The 20,552-nt window shown below is 29.9% G+C and overlaps 1 pseudogene; it reads left to right on the top strand.

Moving 5' to 3' along the window:
• LOC142324958 (serine-enriched protein-like) overlaps positions 1 to 20,552 on the top strand; it is a 44,294-nt pseudogene that overhangs the window by 10,491 nt on the left and 13,251 nt on the right.

The raw sequence follows: 20,552 nt of genomic DNA, 5'->3' as shown, positions 1-20,552 counted from the left end.
GCCATTTGAAATGATATTTGTTTAGATATCATATAAAAAATAAGTTTTCTGTGTAAATAAATTTGATTAATCATACCGCATAGAACAATATATCTATTGTGCTGTAAAAATAAAAAACTTTTTTTTGCGTTTTGTAATGGATGAATTTTATGTGAATATTTTACTAAGGGTGCCTAATTAGTGTACATTTTATATTCATTTAATTATAAATTTTGAAATAGTTATTTAATATAATATTAAACGAGTGAGTATTTATATAAGCGTTGTCAATGGAATCTATGTTTTTATTTTGTATGTTATCATAACTGTTAGTTTTAACTAATAATGTTATTACACATTATACAACATCAATATATTTATATATATATGTATTTAAGTTATTTATTTTTTTGTGTTTTATACAAAAAAATTAACATTTATTTTTTTATTTATTTATTTTTTAATCTGTCGTTATGTAAGTTTACAAAGAATTTTTTAATGTATGTTGGGCAAAGTTAACAAAAAACACACAGCTAGTATTTGCCAAAAGAAATTGGACTTTATTGAAACCAAATGAATTTATGTTATAATTATAATCTTAAAACATAACAGGAAATTATGAAATTAGCATACTTAATACTACTTAATATATCAGCTGAATTAACAAATGAATAATGCTGTTAAATACAAAAATACATGAATAAACCTTTATAAATACACAGTGTAACAGAGTCGAAAAATAAGAGAGTTGTTTACAATAATTTCAGTATAGAAGGCGTTAAATCACAATATAAACACATTAAAATAAATAATAATATAAATAGAATTTATTCTAATAGTAAGTTTTCTTGAAAGTATTAAGTTACAAAGAAGCACAAAAACATAACTTCATATCCGGAGTAATTCTCTTTAGATTAATTTAAGAGAATATGAATTCAGTGCATGAATAGGTAAGAATTAATCTCAGCGATTAACAAGTTAAATTAGATTAAATGAGAGAGTTGATTGCAATAAACCTTTCAAGTAAAGGTAATTTGCTCTGAGTAACTGACGTTTGAACACGAACTTTTGATGAACAACACGAAATGTAATAATTGTTATCAATAATAATATATGAAATATATCGCACATAAGTTTTATGATTCTGAAGTAGTGTTTAAATTAAAAGTAGATTTGATGAGAACGATAGTTTGCATTTAATAACCCATAAAATGGGCTACACTAGAATAAGGATAACATAAACGTTTAATATGAATAATAATGAATAATTTACACTTGCCTGTATCACACACAAATATTAGCCAGAGATGAACTCGTAAAAGCAAGTACCGATGAATACATATGTAATCCTGGGCGTAGTCCGCACGGGTGTATCAGGAATACAGAAGTGTGAGGTGGTAGAATGATGCGTAGAATCTCAGATGTGTAGTGACGAGTTTGGAGATTCTGCTTGAATGAGAATATTACCACAAAGTTTGCAGGAGAGTATGGCCATAGGCGACTGCACTGGTGAGATGTTGGATCTACTCTGCCGAAAAGATGGCGAAAGAAAAAGGGGGAAACCAGATCCAGGTAGTGGACAGGAGAGAGTGTGTGTAAAATACAAGAAATGTTGCATGTATTAGTAAGGGGACGAAAGAATAACGGGTGTATGAAAAGGGTAGTTAAAATAATTCGATAGAAGAATGGACGCGGTCACTAAGGATGACGGTGGGAGGGTCGAAGCAGGTGGATTTGACAAACACAGAAATACGAAACAAAGTGAGATTTAAACATTCCTTGTAACAAAACAACGGGACCCACCCTAGCTTGGAATTCGTAGAAAATAACGGAAAACTTTATGCCAGAATGGCGTAAACAATGTATATATATTTTTTAAATTATTTATAAATATCATTTTAAATATTTTTTATTACAATACTTTACAACTGCATGTGTTTATTTTAATTGTGTTTTTTGTTGTTTATAAATAAAAAAATAATTATTATGTACTGATTTTTATTATTTTCACTATTGAAAAATCTCTTTTTAATTAATTAAAAAAAAGTCTATTGGCATGTCTATTGGAGGTTTCACTCACAGCAGACTAATACTTAAGAAGAAAATTATGAATAAATGCTTAGCTTTAATAATTTCACCAGCCTTTATATACCATTATAAATAAACTGTTAGTCTTTTTATAAATATATGTAGGACTTATATATACTGCTCATTTTATTTTTTAATAAAAATGTATAAGCCTCCTAAAAAAATATTGAATTATGTAAAAAAAAAACTGACAACACAGTTGTAGGAATTTCCTGTCACGCAGCTAAAGTCACGTTCTAGGTAAGTCCTACAACTGTAGGTTGTTTCTGATTTATGACTTATATACACATACACACACAATTTAAAATATTTATAATTTTATTTAAATATAATATTTTTTTGTTTATTTAATTCAGTGATTCTAACTAAAGTGCATGTGCATATTGCATTTAATTCGCATGAGTGTGGCAGTACTAACAGCAACGGTCGGCACTAACTAAACTAATGTAATTTCACAACTTATATAGAACAAATTTTGGTTGTACGGTCAGTAGACTGGTGTATCTTTGAGGCTTAACACACCAGGTACTAAGTCAACCAGGTGATCGAATTTGAGACCCAGCCAGACTGAGTTACTTTTTTTTTACACTTTATATATTATTCATTTATTTAATTCTACCGCACTCACCTGTGATGTCACAACATAGCAGACGACTAACTTACAACTGTATTTTTTGGGGTGCAGGTGCAATTTTGCAAATATTGTTATTTTTTAATTGTTAACAAATGTGCTTAAGAAAAATATTACTTATAATTAAGGCAAAATCTTGAGATACTGAGGGTGATCTTGCTCTACAGCTTCACTCCCTTGACCTTTTAAGTTGAAAATTTAATGGCATCAGTGTTCCATATATAGAAGTAATTTTACCAAGTTTGGTCAAAATCATTCCAGTAGTTCTAGAGATATAAGGTGATTTAGAGGCCAAAAGCCAAACACACACACACACACACACACATGTACGTATGAACATTAACATCTGGAAAATTTCTACCTAATTTTTTGAGTCCCTTAGATGTCAAAAAGATCCAGATCCAGTGAAAACTGCATATGCCCAAATTGGACCGATTAATACTTTTTCTTCTAGAATTATAGCTCTGCTATAGTGCAATCTAATCGTTTGTGCATTTTGTTAGGTAGCTCTGAGAAGAACTGTTTGGTCCAAAAGCTGGTCTCCGGTGTTGTTGGCTTGACTGTAGTCGGGGATTTGCTGCTCGTCCATTGAAATCAGACCAAACTTCCCCTCAGCAATTGGGTCCCCAGTACAGCTTGGCACTGGTGGCCCCCAGATCCCCGCAGGGTAGGATTGGCATCGGTTGTATTCCGCCGATGCAGCTGAGGTGGTTCTCCCCAAGCGATCCCACACTGGGCCTGCTGGCCAGGGCAATTGAAGCCCAGCAAACTGGGGTGGAAGATAGCATCCTCCCAGATGTTGGCATCTGCTGGGAGGTCCCACGTTGAGTTGGCTAGGGAACCTCTTTCTTCCTCCATCTTCTTTCTCCAGGAGGTGGTCGACGACAAATAAAAAATTCACTCTTTTATTGGTGCCTATGAGTGGTGGGGCCGCAGTGCCGTTTTGGTGGGAAAGCTGCGCGGTCTGCTACTTGGTGCGAGTGATGCTTGTGCAGACATGTACATATAAAAAATTAAAGATTGCCCAAAAGCAAAATCATAGATATGGTAGTGCGATTTTTATATTAGTGTATTTTTAGATTTATTAACAAAATGAACTTTTATATTCTTCTATAAAATACTTTCATTGTTTTTAAATAAAGAAAAATTTTTTAATAAGAAAAAAATGTACATCATAATTATTTTATTTTTTTATTTTTGTTTGTTTAGTTTTTGTGTGCATAATTTTTAAATGTGTTTATGTTTTATGTTGCATGTAACTCTAAATGAATTATTCATAATTTTTATAAATTCAAAAAAAAATACTTAAAATGTGTTTAGATTTTACATTGATGTTTTTTTATGTGTTTTCTGATATTGGAGAATTCATACAGATCTGATTTTCTCTGTTAACAATATTACAAAAACATGCAAAGGTTTTTGTATGTCTAATTAAAAGTTTTATTTTATTTTTTTTTATGTAAAAAGGAAAACATTTTTATAAAAATATTGAATAAATGCACATTTTAACATTTAAATGCTCTTTATTTATTGTTTATAGGTGTGACTAAACAAAACGTTTAATGTGAATTTTGTGGGCAACTTTAAAAAATATGTAAATGGCACTATTTTTAATAAAAGTATTAAAAAGAAGTATCATAGATTTGAAATATTTAATTAAGATATTCCGAATTGCATCGACTTATTACTAAGGTAGAAATTAGAATTGAAAGTAAATAGCCAATCTCCATGGTGGAATGGTAGTGCCTCGGCCTTTCATCTGGGGGTCCCAGGGGACCTCCCCCCATTTTATATGCTACAAAATTTCCATTTCATATTTCTCATGCACAAGCTTCGAAGCACCGTACCTCCCTGTCCGGGGCTGGACCCTCTATTCTTCTCAACTCAGCTCTGGGAGGTGCCATTGGGCTCAAGGGATTTAGAGTCTCTGTACCTCATCACCGTTGCTGATCCACACAAGCGCAGACCAATGACAGCCTCATTGGGAGCTGTCCTCCTCCCCTTCGCCCTCCCCTCCGCCCAGCCCTTCACCACAAAAGAGGATTTTTCAATATCTGACATCAGCACCTCTGCCACTTGCTCGAACTAGTCTTCTTTTTTTCTTCAATTGTTGACCTTCTCAGTCCACTCCCCATGCTCTGCTCTCCTCTTCTTTCTGTTTGAGTATCGCAGTCACCAGTCTGTTCATTGCTTCCCACTGATTAGGATCTTCCAGCATTTATCTTACAGTATTTTCAGGATTCAGCCATCCCAAACCTATGGAGATAAGAGGAGAATTCCCCATGCCCTGTAAGGAACTGGGTTAGGTAATAATTTACCTTCCCAATTTTCTTCCAACCCAAACATCTATCCTAGGAATTAACTTTTGGATCCACAACCCTGTCCCGGTAGCATCTCACAGCTCTTGCCACCTTTTTGTAGTTCCTCTACGGGCCTCTGCTTTTTTCATACCTTCTTATTTTCTCACCAGTTGGTCTGCTCTTAATTGTATTGGGGGAACGCCTGCTATGACTTCAGACAGAGGATAAAAGTTACGGTTCCGTTGCTATTTTTATAAATTACTGAACTATTTAAAAAAATTGTCTCGCCAATTGATTTAAAAGACAATTAAAAGATTTTCTTTTTTTTCCATCTTATATAACTGCATATGATCACTTTAGTCAGTCTATTATCAAAGTCTCTTTGAAGGGACTTTTTGGGCTTTGCACAGTCCTCCCAATACTTTTACATATGTTCTAATCTCTGTGTCATTTCTGGTGTTGAAAATGTTCATGTTATGAGTTTCTTTCTTGTGAGTATGAAGCGAGTGTTTTTATCCTTGATTTTTTTATTTAAATTTATCTTGTGTATAGTATCTTCTAGTGTAAGGCCAGTTTCTTTCAGATCCTCTTTTATTTCTACCTGTCTTTCTGGTACTTTCTGTTGATGCAGGTTCTTGCAGTTTTTCTTTCGATTTTCTGGAGTCTGTCGTCTTTGATTGTTCGTTCAGATGGAAGAGTGTTTCTGCTGCATTTGTGGTTTCCGGTTTTATAACTGTGTTGTAGTGTCTTATTTTTGCATTTATGGATAGATATTTTTTACTGCAGGTGTACCAGGTTAATTTTTGTGCCTAAGCTAGTTTGTTTGTTCTTGTTTGGATTGAGGTTTTTTTTGTTTAGGTTGTTTGTTATTATTTCTCCGAGGTATTTAAATTGGGTTACTATTTTGACTTTGTTTCCGTTTATGTTTATTTCTTTAATTGTGTTAGTTTTTGGCACATAATTTCTGTGTTGTAATCGTTTGCTAACAATACCAAGTTGTTGACAAAATCAAGGCACTTTGTTTTGATTTTTTGACCTATTTTTATTTTTTGAGCCATCCCCTCATTACCATTTTCAGAGTGCAGTTGATGGTAATTTTGAATAAGTTCATTTAACTCCTCTTAATGATTCTCATCAGTCATGGAATCCAGTTGACCACTGTGAGGCTTATCCTCAATATTTGTTTTACCAGCTTCTTATACACAAAATTTTATTGCTTGCCTATTCATGTAGGTATGATTGAAATATTGTGAAGTACTTCGATCAACAATTTATCACCATAAACAGCTGTTAGACAACGGTTAAAAATTCAACCACTACATATTGTTTAAGATGTATTGACATAGCAGGCATACTCGACTCCTCAACATTGGTGACTAACAGAAAATGAATTTTAGATATTAGTAGTAAGGGAATGAAATTACAACATGGCTGAACCTGTCCCTTCGTATGACTTTCTATTCTCCTGTTAAATTTTAATGTGGATTACATTTCAGCCATCCCTTGTATAATTAGACCCTGATTTGAATAAAATATTTATTTACTTATTAATTTCAATTGAAAACTATATAAATTATTGACAGAAGGAAAAGGAAGTGATTATGTAAGTTTTTTCTATTTTTGATTCCTGTAATCACTAAGTTTAAACTATAACTCTTGAAATCGCTGTCCCATTATACAGATGTAAAGAGAAATTACTATATATACATGTGTGTGTATGTGGATTTTATATTCAATTTTTATTAATATTTTTGTTTGTTTTTATGTTGATTAATGTTGTATGCATTAAATACAATTAACTGTTGTGTATGTTTGTGTATTGTTTTTCTCTGTTTGTTGACAGAAGGGAGGCTTTACTCAACAGCTTGCCCCTATACAAGAGGTAACAGAATACATTCCTTTAAAAAAAAAAATATTTAAATCTCATTCTTTTTAAAAATTAAAGAGAAATAATAGTCTCACTTTTTTGTTATTATCATAACCATATTTTTAGCACTTTATATTCCAGATTTTTAGTTTGTAGAAGTAAATTCTATGTAATGTTTGTTTTTATACATCACATAAAAAATTATAATTTTTTATCTATGTACTGACTTTCCTTTCTTTATTTAGAGCAAGGTTTTTTTTTTATATTTATGAACTATCAAAATCGTGGTAACATATAACTGTTATTTGTTGTAACATTTTTTCTTTACAAATGTTATGAATGTAACATCTCTGAAAAATAAATCAAACGATTAATCATATTGGAAATTAATAAATATATATATTTTTTGTGTGACATCAACTGTCATGATAAAACCTCTTAATAAGTGTCAGCAGTATATAGTGAAACTGCATCCAGTGTGGTTTAACTTAGTTACTTTCAAAAAACTGATTTATTTAAAGTATTACTTAATTGTATTAATACTTAAAGTATTAATTAATTTAAAGTATTACTTAATTAAAGCATATTATCGTATTTAACTATTTGTAATTTGTAGGATGCTACTCCTTGATGTATTTTCCTTGTGTTGCTAAACTATCAGGTTGTAAGAAAAGTACTTTTTTACTTCTTTGGTTTTCAGATTTCAATGGAAATCTGACCTCCCCTTTTGACTGCAATTGACTGGACCAAAAGTGTCCAAAAAAGCTCAAAATCAAAAAAAAATTGGATTTAAAATTTTTCTTAACTGTAGTAATAAGCTCTCATTAAGAGCTTTTCAAAAATATATCATAAGTTGTATTTATTTTCATTGATTCCAGAGTTATAGCCAAATAAAATTTTAGTTAATGAAATATTTGGATCTTACAAGGGGAAGGCACATTGGTTCAAATCTGACTTCATCTCCTTTCTTTTTAACTCTTTTTTTTATTTTAATATTGATTTATTAACATTAAAACATAATTTTTTATTTTTATTTATATGATTTGTCCATCCCCTTACTTTTGGTTGCAATATGTCTAAAAAGAATATAAGTATCAAGAAATACTGAATTGCTTTCTCTGAGAGAAATGATGTTTAATATACTGCTAGTCATCTTGGTGAAGATTGAAGTGTCATTTGTTGGAGTAAAAAAAGCACCTAAATTTTAGTGGACTTAAATTAGATGTAACAGTTTATTCTGCTCAAACTTGGCGTGGGGATTTTGTTATCCCTGAAAGTGGTTGTTTCATTTTCGAGATTGATTTACGTCTTACATATATATATTTATATGTTCTGTTTTTATGGGATTTATAGCTAAGGTAATAAGCACTCTAAAAGGTAAACATTGGTGATATATTAGATTTTTCATATAATATTTACTCATAGAATATTTTAAAAATGCAAATCTTTTACTTGCTGTGTTTTGAATATTGTTTGAAGTAGTTTAGAAAATATCCTGCAGAAATTTGTAACTCGATTTTTATCATAGAGGGGTAGCATCTTCAGCTTCATCATTGATTTTCTGCATTTAAATTTTTGGTTATGTTTGAAACTTTTCATACGCTACAAATAAATATTCCATATATTCATTTATTTATGTTGTGATTAAAAATAAATAAATGAGTAGATTGTATTTGACAATTGTTCCTGGTTAATAATGAAAGAATGTTAAAAACCTCAATTAGAGGTTCTACCTGAGAAAACAAATATTTGTTTTTTTTTTATATTTCAGATATGTTATATTCATTAAATTACAACATGTAAATATTGACGTTTTAGTATTAATATTTACATTTTAGAGGATTTCATTATTATTTATTTCTTTATAAAATATTTCATTTTATTAATGTGTATCAATGTGATGTAGTGATAGAGCTTGCCTTACCATGTGGAGGGTCGATAGTTAAAGTCAGCTATGACCAGTTATATTTTAATGCTGTTGGCTTTTCAATATTAGCTACTAGCTATCATTTCATTATTAAATCGTAGTTAACAAATCATCTTGACTTTGTGTTCAGCAGAGATAAACAGAAATGCAGATATCTTTGATTTAACTAAGTCGCACATTATATTTAATCTTTTAGAATATTATAAAAAAATAATCAGTTAATTGATTTTACTGATAACGTAGATTTTAAACAGCTCTTCTTTTTCTTCTTCTTTTAGTTATATATATCTTTATACAGCTGTCAATTTTCCCTGCCAATTGATAACAAGCTTGTAGTTTCACAACTGTGTATATTAATTTTTTTTTACACCATTTATCCCACTGTTTCTTATGGCTGTGATGTTTGCAGACTGTTTGAGATACAGTAGACACCAATCGGGGTTGCTTTCTCTGAGAGTAAAGATATTGATTTTACTGGTGATCTATGAGATGGACAAATTGAAAGTTATGTTTTTAAGGTTGAATATCAACTGCAGTTTGCCAAGTTTGGCAATCTAATATGAAATATGTTCAGTTCATTGACAAAAGCAATGCAAAACCACCACCAGTTCATTTTTCTTTGTAAGAAGGTAATGGATATTTATTATTCTTTAAAAGCTTATGGGTTTTTAAAACTAATTTGTGGCATATATCCAGTTGACTACACCGTAACAAATATGTTTCATCATATTTATTCATATTGGTTCTTAGTTCTTTGTTCTATCCTTAAGAGGACTTTTTAAAATGTAAAAAAAATTACACTTTTAAAAAAAAACAGGGTAAAAAGTAATACATATTTCTCCCATATTCTTGTTAATGTACTCACTCCTTTATTTTTTCTAATTTTTTTTTTGTAGCAGTCTCTTTACATTGTTTTTATAATTTTTTTTAGAAATATTTTTGTCTACAGAAAGGTTATCCTTATTATTTCTGGAATTAAGCCTATTGATATCCTTACGCCTGAGCCCCAATTACGTTATGATATTAAGAAGGTGAGCCAATTTACTTCTCGGTGCATAAAAGAACTAGACAGCCAGGGTTTCCATTTATGGCAGGTTAGGTGGACTGAATCACCTGATGGCCATTACATGCATAGAATTTTTCCTGATGTGAGAAGTATGCAGGTAGTTAGGTAGATTAATATTACACAGTTTTTTCTGGATATTGTGCTTTTCGAGATAAGTTGCCCAGGTACGGTCTGATTAATTCAGGCTTATGTCCGGAGTGTAGGGCCATTTATGATGTGCACTATGTCTGTCTCAGGTATGAAGGTAAAAATACCAAAGTAGCTAGAGTGCATTTATTACATCATTTAAGGAATGGAATAAATGGTGTATAAAACAGATTAATATACACTGTTGTGAAACTACATGCTTGTTACCACTCAGCAGAGAAAATTGACAGCTGTATAAATAAATATAACTAAAAAGAAGAAGAAGAAAAGAAAGGCTATTTAAATGAACATCATCATTAATTAATTAATTGATTATTTTTTTATGTTATCTAGAAGATTAACCTACCAAAGTAAGCCTAAGTAGACATTAGTCTAGACAGATGGGTCGAAACAGAATGATACCATTGGATGTGCTTTTGTAGTAAATGACAAAATCTAGATGTTTGGTCTACTTGGTATTACAAGTGTATATAATGCTGATCTGTACGCCACCAATAAGATTTTGAGTACCTTTAATCCAAAATACCGTCACATCTTATTTGTAGCAATTCGTGTAGTGCACTCCAAGCTTTAGAACAGTGTTTCTCAACCACTGGTCCGTGAGATAATGCCACTCCTGAACAGATTGTCCACATAAAAAAAAAAAAATTAAAAAGTATGAGAAAAATTTCATATAACGATAATATAGAATTTATACACTGTTGTGTAATTATTTAATAATGCTCTGTACATATACATTGGTGAATAGTGGTGCATGTTTAATTTATTAAATACATTATATTCTTTGCACAGTTGGCAACAAGAAACTATCCTGCGACGTATGAAGTGTAGGAGTGGAAGATATCAAAACAACGCCGCCCTAAATAGTACAACTTTGGTGCTACTTTTGTTTTATGACAGCTATGTGCACGTACAATTGCAGCTAACTGCAACACTACATTTACAATTACATTATTTACTTTACACAGTTGAGTAGTAGTGTTATAGTCAAGTGGTTTACTTTTAATTATTGCAAAAACACAAATTTTTATTCTTCTTAAAATGAGTAAAAAAAGACAAGTTCTACTCTGGGATAAAATCAACTGAAACAGGAAGTGAATGTCCACAAAATAAGAAAAATAAATCTGCTTTCACAAGATGCTATAATAATGAGTATTTAAAATATGGTTTTATACTTTGGGCAGATTCTACAGAAGATAATATACATAATATGTAAAGGAAGTTAAGAATAATGATACGATGAAACTGTCCAAAATGTTGCGAAATTTAAAATCAAGACATCCCAAATGAGAAAAGAAACAATTGGAATATTTTAAACGATAAAAACAAGAATTTAATCTCCAAAATAAAAAATGTAAAGAAACTTTTATTCAAAATAAATCACAATTGAAATATTCATATTTAGTTGCACTACGTATAGCCAAAACAAAAAAAATCACCAATGTTTGACATCCAGATCGATGAATCATGTTATATCCTTAAAAAAAGCTATTTTGCTCTGTTACGTAAGGTACATAGACTATTCTTCGGAAGAAATTAAAGAAGAATTATTATTTTACAAAAATTTAGATTCCCACATGACAAGTTCTGAAATTTTTGATTAATTAAATTCGTGTTTAATAACTATTCCTTAAACTGGGAAAATTATATCAGTCTATGTACTGGTGGAGCAGCAAATATGACTGGGAAACATTGCAGAGTAACAAAAAGGAATCAAGAAATTGCTCCTCCTGACATATTATTAACACATTGCATAATACATTGCCAGCATTTAGCAGCCAGAATATGTCACCTGAATTAAATGATATTCTCTTGGAATCGACAAAAATTGTTAATTGTGTGAAGAAAAGCTATCTTAACTCTAGATTATTCACCATTCTTTGTCAAGAATTAGGAGCAGAACACCAGCTCTCTTACTTCATGGAGAAGTAAGAGATGACTCTCTTATTTCATGGAGATGGCTCTTGCGAGGAAAAGTGCTTACAGGACTTCATGAATTAAGGACAGAAATGGAGATATTTTTGGTAGAAAACAGCTTCTGTTATCAAAATGTTTTTCCAATATGTATTGGATTGCAAAACTGGCATATTTAAGTGACATATTTTCTTACATAAACAAATTAAATTTAGGTTTGCAGGGAAGTATAACAATTGCATATAATTTTTTTAACAAAATTGATGCACTTTAAAAAAATTGAAGAAAATAATCCTGATGTATTTAATTCTTATTAATATTTTATTACTATACAAAAAGAATATTGATAATCTGAATGTAGTAATAAGTCAACATTTAAAGTCATTGTATGATGGATTTGAAAAATATTTCCCTATAAACATATATTTGCAGGAGATGAATTTATGGATAACTTTTACTGGGAATAATTGCAATAATAAAAATTTAATTAACGAAGACAAGAACATCTCTTGGAACTGAGTTCAGATAACATTAAAAAACAAATTTTTAACGACAAATTTAATTAAATTTGGACTGCAATAAAAAATGCATATCCAAATTTATATAACAAAACCATGAAAATTCTACTTCTTTTTGCTACCACATATTTGTGTGAAGTCTCATCTATGACCCTTATTAAAAATAAAACAAGAAATCGTTCATCAATAAATCCATTTCTTTGTATTAGGTTTAAGTAATTTACAATCCGACATTGAAAAAATTGTGCAAAATGAGCAACAACAAATTTCTCACTAACTTTCATTATTTACGATTAGTTTGTAATATGATTTGTTCTTAGTTCCTATTATAAAATAAAACAACCTACATTTAATTTTGGTTATTTATTTTCTGATTTTCATTTATATATTGTTTTGTTGTTTATAGATAGAAATGATATTAATTAATATTATGCATATGATAATTTAATTACTAATAAAATAAAAATATGAGTGGAGGGTCTGCCGGTTCCTGTATATTTATTTTTCTATAATTTTTTTTATGGGTCCGCCCTAAAAATAAGGTTGAGGAACACTGCTTTAGAAGGTTTGTATTCTAGACATCCTATCAGAAATTCATGATGCATTTGTTGAGTTGAACTGTCACAACACACAAGTAAGTTTCTGCTAGATCCCTAGCCATGTGAGAATCCTGGGTAATGAACTTGCAGATTCCACTGCTAAAGATGCATATAGCCAACCGTTTTTCACCACTCAAGCTTGCGAGGGTCAATTGTAAGTTTGATCTGCAAGTTAATAGGAAAATCGAAAGGGAATGAAACATAGTTGCTGGCTTCCTTAGATTCTTAGCCCTGCAAAGGATGGCTGAGAGAGGCTGAATTTGTTACAAATGTATAGATAGAATAGTAAATCTGGGTCGCTAGGGGCCCATCTTTGTGCTTACTTTGCCAAGATAGACATTTTGGCATCGAGCCCTGGATAACTTAGATATTCACTGTTAGGATGAGAATGGATATGTGAAGAACTCTGCGGTAGAGCTCCAGTGTGGGAGACCTTGCTCCCAAAAGTGGATCAGAGCAGAGGGATGTTTTCATTAGAGGCTAATTAAATTTGTGGCTAATTAAATTTTTTACTTTAAGTAAATTGAATAGTAAGACAAAATTGTCGTTATTGCGATCAACACTTGTTTTTTTGGTATGAGGATAGAATTTCTGATGTTTTATGACTCGGTCAAGTAATGATCTGAGTGTATAGTCTAATTGAAGTTATATATAGGAAGAGTTTTTGTGTGAAACCTTCGATGTTAGAGAAAAGCACAGGGATTGTGCTTTCAAGAATCGGTTAATTTGATAGTTGAGGGTTGTAAGATACGGTAGGTGGTCATGGTTGGAAGAGGCCATACGCAGGCGATAGTAAGTTCTGTAAATACACTGATTGAAATTTCATCTGCTGAGGTATTTGCATCGGTGGCATCTTGACAGAAGCCAAATTGATGACTGTGTTTTGATATCAAATTTAGAGGGTCTAAAAGATGACCTCTGGTAAAGCCCATCAGGGCTAGGGGATGGTATAGCAACCAGGATCGCCACAAGGCGGATGTCTTTCCCTAGAGGGGTCAGGATGTTATAATACTACTTAGGCAATGTATTATTTTTTTATAACGATATATAAAATGTATTACTATGAGTAGTTACGATTATGTTTATCCAACCTTACTCATAGATTTTTACGTTAATATTGCTAAATTCTAAGGTTTTTTTTGTGTTTGTTTGAAGATTTTATGAAATTATTTTTAAATAATCAATTTCTTTTGAAAATTATAGTCATATATTTTTTGTAATAACTTGAATATTCCTTAAAAAAATGTATGCTTTGAAAATAATACATTAATGTTAAGAAATATATTTTAATATATCAGTTTTAAATTATTTTTTGGTGGGGAGAGGATGTTCAGTTTATTTATAAAATTATTATTGTTTGTATTCCTAAATTATATTTGAAGTCCTCTATAATGGAAACATTAATAAATAATGTTACAATAATATTATTTGTATTTGTTTAATGTTTCTTCGTTTTTACATTGCTTTATTTTTTTATTTTATTCACAATTTGCACTCATTACTTTCCGTATTATTTCTTTCTTCTATTAATAGTATAAGATTATAGTATATTATTATTTGTAAAAAGAAGACAATTATGTGTTATTAAATGTTCAAAAACTGTGTTGAATTGTACAATACCAGTTTTACCAGGGTCACATCCAATCACCCCCCCTCCCCAGAGAATGTGAATGCATCTTTGTGTCAATTTTTTTTTACTGAAACTTAATAAGAGTTGAAATGAATGTTATCATAACCTTTTTTTGAACAATAAAGCTTATAATAATTTAGAACAAATTTTATAATAATTATTTTTAATGTTTATATATGAAGTGCGAGAATTTCAGGAGGAAGTGAGGTGATAGGGTGATTGAGATTGATTTTTTTCTATAAAATTGACGAATATTATTTTAAATATTCAACATTTTGCAAAAAAATCAAATAAAATTTAATAAATATTTTGTTTTCAAAATATCATCAATATTTTTAGTCAGATAGTTTTTTTAACAAAATATTTAAAATGTGGTAAAAAAGAATAAAATATGAATTCTGTTTGTTAATTAGTATATACTTGTTTGTTTGTGTATTCATGTAGATTATATCTACATATATTATAGTGGGTTTTTTCTTAGAATCATTATTTGTTAAAAATTTCTACAAATGCATATTTAAACGTTATGACATGGATTTAGAAAAGTTATATTTAAATAAACTTGATTTGATTTGTAATTAAAAAGTTAATTTTAAAATAAATTTGTATATTAAGCTTATAGATATTCAATCAAAGATGCATAATTGTTTTGTACCAGAACTAGTTAATGTATTAAATAAATTTTTGTATTGTAGATTCTTATACATTATCTAGACTACTTACATATTACAAGTGAATGGAAATAAAATGAATAATTCAATATCCAAAAAATAAATTCAATTATCTTTTTATTGCTAAAAAATAAAACAATAAAATTAATAAAAGGAACCTATTTGTTAACAGTTTTTTTTTTGTGAAAAGTTCCCTTAGGTTTTTTATGACTAAGTTTTTACTTATGAATTTGCTTTAAAATGAATAAAAAATGTCTAGTAACAATGCTTTCTTAATTTAAAGCATAAATGCTTTATTTTTGCCTGATAAAAAACTTTTCAGTTGTTAAATTTTTTCTTTTTTATATTCTTATTTATAGTCACATTAAATTTTTTTTTCTTCAGTCATTTGACTGGTTTGGTGCAGCTCTCCAAGATTCCCTATCTAGTGTTAGTCGTTTCATTTCGGTATACCCCTTACATCCTACATCCCTAACAATTTGTTTTACGTATTCCAAACGTTGCCTGCCTGCATAATTTTTTCCTTCCTATCTGTCCCTCCAATATTAAAGCGACTATTCCAGGATGCCTTAATATGTGGCCTATAAGTCTGTCTCTACTTTTAACTATATTTTTCCAAACGCTTATTTCTTCATCTATTTGCGACAACACCTCTTTTTTTGTCACTTTATCCACCCATCTGATTTTTAACATTCTCCTCCTCTTTTTTTGTCACTTTATCCACCCATCTGATTTTTAACATTCTCCTATAGCACCACATTTCAAAAGCTTCTAATCTTTTCTTCTCAGGTACTCCGATTGTCCAAGTTTCACTTCCATATAAAGCGACACTCCAAACATATACTTTCAAAACTGTTTTCCTCACGTTTAAATTAATTTTTGATGTAAACAAATATATTTCTGACTGAAGGCTCGTTTCGCCTGTGCTATTCGGCATTTTATATCGCTCCTGCTTCGTCCATCTTTAGTAATTCTACTTCCCAAATAACAAAATTTGTCTACTTCCATAATCTTTTCTCTTGCTATTTTCACATTCAGTGGTCCATCTTCATTATTTCTACATTTCATTACTTTCGTTTTGTTCTTGTTTATTTTCATGTGGTAGTTCTTGCATAGGACTTCATCCATGCCGTTCATTGTTCTTTCTAAATCCTTTTTACTCTCAGCTAGAATTACTGTTTTTTTTTTTTTTTTTTTTTTTTTTTTTGTCTTCAGTCATTTGACTGGTTTGATGCAGCTCTCCAAGATTCCCTATCTAGTGCTAGTCGTTTCATTTCAGTATACCCTCTACATCCTACATCCCCAACACAGAATTACTGTATCATCAGAAAATCGTACCATCTTTATCTTTTCAGCTTGTACTATTACTCCAAATCTAAATTGTTCTTTAACATCATTAACTGCTAGTTCTATGTAAAGATTAAAAAGTAATGGTGATAGGGAACATTCTTTATTTTTTATTTAAGTACGTTTTTTATTTACAATTAGTTGGATCGTAAAACGGAAATATTTCGAATAAAACTCATTACCCCATTTTTGACATGATCGTAATACTTTTCTCTTTAATTTAGCTATTCTAGCTGTATTCACTGAGAAAGTATAAATAAAGAAACTACAAAGAATCAAACTTTGAATGCATAAGAATTAATTAATGCATTATGATAAATATTTTTTATTTATTGTCTTGTCAAAAAATAAGAAATTTTTATTTTCATTAGTCAGATAAGAAAGATATTAAATTTTTTATCAAGTAAATATTCTTTTCTCTTATTTCATTGCTTAATTTATCCTTTATTTATTTCTTAATATTTTGATAATTTTTTTTTGCTGTAAAATATCAGGTTTTAAGATTTTGAATAGCAGATAATTTGATTTTTCTTTTTGGGTGTTTTTTTTTTTTAGGAAAAAGGGAAAATTGACAAAAGTGTATTAAATATTTTTCAATTTATGTTCGTTAGACAATTTTTTCTTCATTTCCTTCTTAATTTAATATCATCTTTTAAATTTCTAATAAATTTACGTGAATGCCTATCTGTAATTATTAATAACTTATCTATTATAAAATATTTTATATCTTTAAAGATTTGTAATGAAATTATAATTTTATTGTGGTGCATGTTCCATTGATTCAGTTGAGAAATCTTTTTCAGTTTAAAAACGGTTGTATTCCATCCACTTCTTGGTTCCATATTGTTTGCTTAGATTTTCTTTATGACAGATGAGTGTGTAACAGAATTATAAATGTTAGTAGCTGTTGTACATGCATCATGTTGCTGTGGTAACTGGTTTATTTTCAATAACCAGAAAGGAGTTTAGTTTTTGAATAACTTATTTATGTATTATTATTTTAATTCTTTTTTCACTGAATATTTTTTGAAAAAAAATATATTACCGTATTTTAACAGAAGGAAGAGAATTTATATGTAGTTATGGTTAAATATGCAGTTTAGAAAAAACACTGTTCAGTATAAAAATACTATGTTAAATATAAAAATCTTACTTTTAAATCATAACATTTGTTTTGGCAAAAACAATGCAGAATTTGTATAATACAATCAAAAAATGTTTTGAAATTATTCAATTAATGGCAAGTCATTTAAATTTATACGTATTATAAAACTATGATTAGTTATTAAAAGTATCATTGGAAAACCAGCTAATAGAATTATTAAATATTTATTGATTTATTTTCAAAACACTGGAACAATTTTTCCCATCGGATCTTTCAAAGTTAATTAGAACTCAAAAAAAAAAAAATTGTTGGTTAAGGTATGTTTTTTGTTTTCTCTTGAAGCATACTACCTGTATGAGGGCTGTTTCAAAGTTCTATATCTGACAGAGGAAATAAAAGATTTTTCAGAAATTTTTATTTTCAACATAATCATCTTGCAGTTAGATAGATTTAGACCAGTAACTTTCCATTTTTTTAATACCTTCAGTATAATGTGACTTGTCGAATTCAAAATAAATGCTTGTCTCAGATTTGACCACATCATTTGAAGTGAATCTTCATCTAATGAGCTACCTCTTCAGGTTTAGAAAGAAAAAGCAATTGCTGAGAGCCAAATTTGGTGAATACAGTCATGTGGAAGCAAGTTAAAGCATAGGTCAGTGTTTCCCAAACTGTGCGCCATGGCACCCCGGGGAGCCACGATCTCTTCACAGGGGTGCTTTAAAATATTGTAAAAGCTTCATAATTAATTAAAACAAGACATTTATAATTATTAATTTAATGTTAAAGTAAAAAAAAATGAAGATACACGATTTTTATTTATTTTTATCACTTACTTACAGGTAGTCATACTTTTACTTAGGGTAGGGCGCCATGGAAAAATTTTAATTGAAAATCTGGGACTTGGAAAGGGTGCTTTGACTTAGAAAAGTCTGGGAATCACTGGCGGTCATGGAGTTTTTCAGCCAGGATGCAACCTGAGATGTATGTGCAATCCCCAGGCGTGTTACTGTGGTGAAAGAGTCCTTTTGGCCAAATGTAGACAATTTAATAGCACATTTCAATAATATCAGTAATGAAACTTAATATTCGCAGTGATGGTCCTGCCTTTTTCCAGATATTCTATGAGTACCACACCATGTGAATCCAAAGAACCGCAGCTACGGCTTTTTCTGTAGATGCAACCATTTTCGGTTTCTTTAATGCACTTTCACTTGCTCCTACCCACTGTTTGGACTGCTATTTCATGTCTGATATATAATAGTGAGTCCATATTTCATCTACTGTTATAAAATGTTGAAGAAACTCAGTGAAATCACATTTAAATAATTCCAAACACCCTTTAGAAGTGTTCAATTGAATGCATTTTTGGTTGATTGTTAACAAATGCAGCATTCATCAAGTAGAAAGCTTTTTCATACCTAAAAGATTATGTAAAATGTAGTGGGACAGTCTGTCGAGATGTTTGTCATATCAGTAAGCTCGCTTACCTTCAGTTGGTGATAATTTAGTACAAAACTGTAGATTTTTATGATGGTTTTGTTAGTTTTTAGGTGTTTATCATCTTGAATTTATGTGTGACCATGTTTAAATTAAGCAGATAAATTTTTTACTATTGAAAACAAAGGGGGAAAATTCCTATAAAATGGAATCTAACTCTTTTTTCTATATCCATATGGGTTTGTAAACCTTTTAAAGCAAAATACTTTATAATAGCTTGAACCCAATTTTATCCAATTTTCAGAAAATATCGAACCCTGTTTGCTTTACTTTATTATCAGAAATAAGCAACTGAACTCATTCATCTGGAATTTTGCAACACACTATCTAAAAGATCATACTTTATAAAAATCGTTGACATATTTCTGCCATCTCTGTTTAAGGCTGAGAACTTTCTGACTGAACCTCATCTGCTTCACAACAAAAAACAACTAACATATATTAACCAACAATTACGTAAAATGGCTAACATTCTCGGAGAAGAGCCTTTTGCTGATCTTTAAACAATCCCTGAAAATGTTTAATAATAAAGGAATATGGTGCTTCTTTCAAATTGACAAACAGATTATAGAAAACAATAAAAAAAAATACTATAATAAATACAGCAACCTATTATTATACAGATTAGACTTTAGGATTATTGCAAATCGTCTCAGAAACAGAACAGACTCATATAAAGACATTTAAACACAACATATAAATTTTGTGTGTATGATATCTCAGTATTTTTGAACAATATAAGATTCGCAATTGCACAAAATTTGTGTAGAAATTGTGCAAAAAAATGACACCAAATTTATCCACAATTCTGCGCAAAATTTCACTATTGCACAAAATTATTCAAAAAATATCATATTAAAAGAATTAACGCAATATAGATTAATTATATTATTCAAGTACATATTTGAACGGGTTTTTAATATTTTAAAATAGGTGACATTAACAGTTGTGTTACTACTAGTAACTCTCTTGAATAATGTGCTTATAATTAGCTCTAAAAAAAAAATTAGTATTTTGAGAGTAAGTTATTTAATATTTAATTGTTTAAAGTGTTTCTATGTTTTGTAATGCTGTTCAATAAATAAAATTTGATTTCTTGGGTTTATCTGTAATAAGCAATTCATTAGTATATGATATATTTTATTATATTTGTTATTATTTAAGTGAAACTACACTGACTCTTACTTGACTCTACCTGACTAGACTGCGATTATGTTAGAAAATCCAATCGTTCATTTTCTAATGAGGACAATTAAATTATTT

Source organism: Lycorma delicatula, chromosome 5, assembly GCF_047948215.1.
Source record: "Lycorma delicatula isolate Av1 chromosome 5, ASM4794821v1, whole genome shotgun sequence".
In the NCBI taxonomy this organism is placed as follows: Eukaryota; Metazoa; Arthropoda; class Insecta; order Hemiptera; family Fulgoridae; genus Lycorma; species Lycorma delicatula.
The sequence above is the reverse complement of the archived record's forward strand: the minus strand, read 5'-3'. Positions and strand labels throughout refer to the sequence as shown.